The sequence below is a fragment of the Marmota flaviventris genome, chromosome 9 (assembly GCF_047511675.1).
Source record: "Marmota flaviventris isolate mMarFla1 chromosome 9, mMarFla1.hap1, whole genome shotgun sequence".
Taxonomy (NCBI): domain Eukaryota; kingdom Metazoa; phylum Chordata; class Mammalia; order Rodentia; family Sciuridae; genus Marmota; species Marmota flaviventris.
Window position 1 is genome coordinate 108,344,981 of NC_092506.1, and position 6,934 is coordinate 108,351,914.

Sequence of the window (6,934 nt, forward strand, 5' to 3'; positions counted from 1 at the left end):
AATTCACAATAAGGAGGGGGGTGGGGGTGGGAGTGCGGGCGGGGAACTAGGGAAGAATAACATTACCTTAGATTAGATAGAGGGAAGTGATGTGAGGGGAGAGGAGGGGATATGGGGATAGGAAAGATAGTAGAATGAAACAGACATTATTACTGTATTTATGTATGTGACTACATGACCAATATGATTCTGCAGCATATACATACAGAAAAATGAGAAATTATATCCCATCTATGTGTGATATATCAAAGTTCATACATGCATTCTACTGTCATGTGTAATTAATTAAAACAAATAAAAAAATAAAGAAAAACATTCTGGAAATTGCATACAAAATATATTAGAAAGAGTGTACCATGATCAAGTGGTGTTCATACCAGAGATGCAGGGTTGATCCAGCATGCAGAAATCAATAAACATAGTACAGGGGTGCCCGCACCGAGTTGGGCGGGGTTGTCATGGCGGAGGTGCAGCAGCTCCAGGTGCAGGAGGCAGTGGACTCCATGGTGAAGAGTGTGGAGAGGGAGAACATCGGAAAATGCAGGGCCTCATGTTCCGGTGCACGCCAGCTGCTGTGAGGACAGCTAGGCTTCCATGCAGCAAGTACACCAGTGCATTGAGCACTGCCATGCACTTCTGGCTCAAGCCCAGGCTTGAGTGAATTGGAGAAGTTCCAGGACCACCTGGCCCGGTGTACCATGCATTGCAATGACAAAGCCAAAGATTCAATAGATGCTGGGAATAAAGAGCTTCAGGTGAAGCTGCAACTGAACAGTTGTGTGACCAAGTGTGTGGATGACCACAGGCAACTCATCCCAACTATGACCAAGAAGATGAAAGAGTCTCTCATCCATTGGGAAATAAAAGTTCTTGCCAGTGGCCATTGGGGCTGAGAGCAGGAATCTATTTAAAAAGGAATGGGAATTTTTAGTTTTTTAAGCAAAGTTTATATGAATGAAGAAACTAAGGATGGCAGCAAGTTTAAGGCATATATCACTTGACTCTAGACACTGGTTCCTTTGTGTCTTGATCCAAGAAAGTGAAATGGGGAAAAAAATGGTGCTAAAATTTGAGTGAAAGAATGGGAAAGCCTTTTAGAGCCTAAATTTTACATGGCAAGTGGTTATCCTGACAGTAGAAAGTTCCCTTGTACCAAGCCAGAGCCCTCTAAGGTACCAGATTCTTACAACAAGGATGGCAGGTTCTTCCAGACTGCCAGGGACCTGGTAGAGTTTGAGAAGAGGTGTTTTTTGTTTGTTGCCAACCTCCTGTTTACCAGAAGTAACATACCATTTTCCATAAGCTATAAAACAAAATCCAGGAGATCACTAATCTAGAAGAGGGAAAAGGTTTCCAGGTCTTTATTTTGTTTGGTAGTTTTTTATATACAAGGCATGAAGTGGACTTAAGATGTGAATCTGAGAGGGAGAATAGTTTAAATAAGAACTTGGAAAGCTTCCTTGTATATATCCTTTATGGCCATGAAGATATGGATTTTTGACATTTTTATTGCATCTCTCAGCTGGGTGACCACTGCAAAAACATAAGAGGCAATGTCACATTAAGTATGGGAAGCAGAGCTTCTTCTACCAGCATATGAACCTTGAGGCATTCTGCAGCAAAGTGACCTCTTAAAGAGAAAGGAACTTTGATTGTGATACATATACCAGTATCTGGAAAAAGTAAAACAGTGACTGTTCACTAGCTAAGGGAATTGTGAAGTACTGTCCTTGGAAGAAAAAAAAAAACAGCTTTTCATAGAAGAGAATGGAACAGAAGCCTAAATCCAGCATTGCTTACTTAGTTCCCTGAATTAACAGAGCCTTATTGAGATAATCCCCTGGCAACAGGAAAGTTAAAAAGTAAACAGCTTGGGCTATGAAAAACTGTGACACACATTCTAGCAAAGGAGGGACACCCCACACAGAACCCTTTACCATTTTTCCTGGGGCCTTTGCAACATGCAATATTCCTGCCCCAGCATGGCACCTTATCTTCTGGATAAGGAGCATGTTGTCTTTTTTACAAATTTATTACTTGAAATGATAATATAGCCTGTCTGTTTGCTCTGTCAAGGCTGTAATATATTTTCCTAGTGATTTGGTTTTAAAATAAATAGTTTCATTATAAAAAAAATAAAAATAAAAAAATAAACATAGTACATCATATCAATAGACTTAACAACAAGAATCATATGATCATCTCAATAGATGTAAAGAAAGCATTTGACAAAATACAGCACCCTGTTATGTTCAAAACACTAGAAAAACTAGGGATAGTAGGAACATATCTCAATATCATAAAAGCTATATATCCTAAACCCAAGGACAACATAATTCTAAATGGAGAAAAATCTAAGCATTTCCTCTGAAAACTGGAACAAGACAAGGATACCCTCTTTCATCACTTTTATTCAACAATGTTCTTGAAACTCTAGCCAGAACAATTAGAAGAAAGAAATTAAAGGGAGATAAATAGGTAAAGAAGAACTCAAACTATCACTATTTGCTGATGACATGTTTATATACTTAGAAGATACAAAAAATTCCATGAGAAAACTTCTAGAATTAGTGAATAAGTTCAGCAAAGTAGCAGAATATAAATTCAGCACCCACAAATCAAACACATTCCGATATACCCATGATGAATCCACTTACAAGAGAAATTAGAAAAACTGCCCCATTCACAATAGCCTCAAAAAAAAAAGTACTTGAGAATCAACCTAAATAAAGAGGTAAAAGACCTCTACAATGAAAACTACAGAACACTAAAGAAAGAAATTAAAGAAGATGTTTGATGGAAACATCTCCCATGATAGGCAGAATTCATATTGTCAAAATGGCCATACTATCAAGTGTTATTCAGATTTAACGCAATTCCTATTAAAATCCCAACAATGTTCTTCAAAGAAATAGAAAAAGCAATCATGAAATTCATTTGGAAAAATAAAAGACACAGAATAGCCAAAGCAGTCCTTAGCAAGAAAAGTGAAGCAGGAGGCATCACAATACCAGAACTTAAACAATACTACAGAGCTATAGTAACAAAAACAGCATGATACGGCAAAACAAACAACAACCACAAAACAGACATGTAGACCAATATTAAGGGATAGAAGACACAGAGGGAAACCTACACAAATACAGTTATCTCATATTAGACAGAGTTGCCAAAAACATTAACTGGAGAAAAGATAGCCTATTCAACAAACGGTTCTGGGAAAAAAATGGAAAGCCACATGTAACAAAATAAAATTAAATCTCTCTCTCCTTTCCTGCACAAAAATGAACTCAAAATGGATCAAAGACTTAGACACTAGAACAGACACGCTGTATCTACTAGAAGCTAAAGTAGGCCCAAATTTTCACCATGTCTGTCTAGGATCTAACTTCCTTAACAAGACCCTTAAAGCACAAGAAGTAAAATCAATAATCAGTAAATGGGATGGATTCAAACTACAAATCTTTTTCTCAGGGAAAAAAAAAATCAATAAGGTGACGAGAGAGCCTACAGATTGGGAGAAAACCTTTACCACCTCAGATAAAGCATTAATATGTTCACCATCTCTAGCAAATAGAGAAATGCAAATCAAAACTACTCTAAGATTTCATCTCACTCCTGTCAGAATAGCAATCATCAATAATATAGTCAGCAGTAAGTTTTGGCAAGGATGTTGGGTAAAAGGTACACTCATATGTTGCTGTTGGGACTCATATGTTGTTGGTGCAACAGTATGAGGATTCCTCAGAAAACTGGGAATGGAATTACCATTTGACCCAGCTATCCCACTCCTTAGTTTATATACAAATGATTTAAAATCAGCATACTACAGGGACACAGTCACATCAATGTTTATAGCAGCTCAAATCACAATAGCTAAACTGTGGAACCAACCTAGATGCCCTTCAATAGACGAATGGATTTAAAAAAAACATGATATATATATTTGATGGAATATTACTCAGCTTTAAAGAAGAATGAAATTATAGCATTTGCTGGTAAATAGATGGAGCTGGAGGATATCATGCTAAGTGAAATAAACCAATTTCCCAAAAAACAAAGACTGACTGTTTTCTCTAATATGCAGATGCTAATTCACAATAAGGCGGGTGGGGGGCACTAGAGAAGTATAGCATTATCTTAGATTAGGTAGAGGGAAATGAAGGGAGGGGAGGGGAGGGGATGTGGGGATAAGAAAAATAGTAGAATGAACAGACATTATTTCTTTATTTATATATGTGACTGCATGACCAATATGATTCTGCAACATGTACACTCAGAAAAATGAGAAATTATACCTCATCTATGTATGATATGTCGAAGTGCATAAATATATTCTACTGTCATGTATAACTAAGACATATTAAAAAATAATAAAAAAATGTTATTAAAAATTATTAGCATATGGCATTAAATGAAGTACATTAGTAGCTGGGGTTATGATACATGAGTAGAGCAATGTAGCATGCAATAAGTCCTGGATATAATCCTTAGCACCAGAAATAAAATAAGATAATGTGGGAAAGTGAATGTGACTGTTTTTATTTTTATTTTCTAATATGGCTACTGGAAAATTTTTAATTACATATTCATCTAGCATTGTTTTTATATAGGAAAATACCATTCTTGAGCAAAGAATCAAAGTATAATTTATTAACCATTTCAAGATAAGGTAAGGACCATCAAGTTCTCACAAGGACTCCTTGCAAACAAAGCATGTCCAACTGGTGTTTCCTTTTCCATGGTAACACAGCTAACAGATCCAGTGAAGGGGAGACTTGGTTCATCTGAATTTCAAGAAGGAAATTGAATATTTTTTAGTGATGATATAATAGACAAAGTGTAGTCTAGTTGGAAACTCATAGCATTGAATAATGATTTGATTTCAAAACCATAACTGTGAACACAAGTAGATCTGAACTTTTCAGCAGTCCACATTTTCTATCATAATTTTACTCAGAATATAGACCCAAGTTTTTCCACTTGTTAATGATAGAAGTGAGAAATAAAATTTTAGAAAAAAAATCCTGGTCTCCAACAACCTCTGAACAATGAGTTGCAATTATCCATAAAAAGCATAATAGCATCAACAATAAGTAGTGGAAATAAAGGTCAAAAACTGGTTATAGTTAGTTGTTTATTCTCAAATATATGACAAGAGAAGTTATGGATTTAAGAGCAGTTTGCATGTGAAAATCAGTTTGGTTATTTACAAATAAGCAAATGAGCATAACTGAAGCATTATTAGTGGAGGTAACAGGATTATAGGAGAAAATATTTTATAAACTGTATTTTGAGAATCAATGTGATCTTTGTTTTAAGAATGGCAGAACAAGCATGAGTTTCCTTGGGGTTTTGCTATAAGACTTCCTCTTATGGAAGAATTGAAGGAACTGTATATTCTGGTCTGAAATGAGGCTTATCAGAGAGGACATGACAGCTGTTTCAAATTTAAAATATCATGAGGACTGAGGATGTAGCTCAGTGGTTAAGTGCTTGCCTAGCATGCATGAGGACTGGATTTAATGTCCAGTCATACACACACAGAGAATAAAAGAAAGAAAAAGAGATCATGGTATAAAAAAGTAATTTTACTTGATCTGCTGGCTCCAAAAACTAAAGATTTTAGGAGAAGTGAGTAAAAGCTCATAGCCAACAATATTCTGTTCCATGGCTATGGTTTTATTTTGAGCATTATGACCAGAATCTGAATAATTGTGCTTCAGTTCCCCCTCAATCATGTGTGAGAAGACTAACTTTGGGGGCAAATCATTTAACTTCTGTATGAATTAGTTTTGTCTCATCAAATGTGGTTATTGGTATTTCCTCATGCCTAATTCTTTGGAGAGTAAAAGAAAAACAAAAAGAACATGCATATACTTGTGAAATATAAAGCAAGTATGTATTAACCTAACTCTTTAATCCTCGTCAGGTAAATCTTTGTTTGGAGTTTCTAGCAGCAATACAATAGTTAATTGGATTTAAAACTTAAGACCTTTCAAGATGCCGTGTATTATTACCCAGGTGCACATGGCCTGCCATTATACCTTGAAACTGAAAGCATTAGAGAGAGGCCAGTTAATTCCCTAGCAGCAGTTTGAGGCTGGCTAGTGAGGAGGGAATGATGATCCTTGCATGCTATGGGGGCAGCTTCCTGCCTTAACCCAGAGTCTTCAGATAAGTCTCTATCTATTGTGCAGCATGTTGACTCCTCTGGCTGAGAAATTGTCTGGCTGTACTTTGGCTACATGACTATGGAAAGAACAGGAAGATGAAGGGGGAGCTTCAGGAAAGGAAGCCGTGGCCTGGATTCACATCCGTGCAGGTAGGAGCACAATTTGAGGATCCTTTCCTTCCTTCCTTGGAAAACATCCATATTCCCAGGTGCTACTGCTCCTGGGAATTGCAAAAGTGATGCAGAGTGGCACTTACTCTCTCCTCTCTCTCAGGGGGAAGGGGAGAGTTGGGTGGGTTTCCACAACCAGTTGTCACCTGTGTAAAGCTCTTTCCATGTTTGATTTTCTTCTTGTCACTTGGGTACACTCTGTTGCAAACAAAGGGCCTGATTGTCAGGCCAGATTCAGGTTTGCCAGAAATCAGATCCTTCAGCTGCCAGCCCCTTGCCATGGCTGAACGTGGTTCCTTCCTCTATATTTTGTATGCTGCTGGTATAGGGGCTGGTTCTTCCCCATGCAGGGGATGTGGAATGAACCTGACATAAATTTCCTAGGTACATGTATAAATACAGGTAAGGAAAAGCCTTGGTCTTTCAATTAACCTCTTCCTTAGATTCCTTCAGGGAAAGGGCATTAAGTGTTCAACAATCACTAGATGTTTTTCTCACCCTCTGTAAAATACTTTTGCCCAGCACAACTTTGTGCAGCACAACTTTCAGTTTAGTTGAGAAGTGTCTTTGATCTAAAAAATTTCTTTA

The 6,934-nt window shown here is 37.2% G+C and overlaps 1 pseudogene; it reads left to right on the forward strand.

The window, feature by feature from the left end:
• Window positions 1-458: 458 nt before the first annotated feature.
• Window positions 459-893, forward strand: LOC114088989 (protein FAM136A pseudogene; annotated as a pseudogene).
• Window positions 894-6,934: the final 6,041 nt, after the last annotated feature.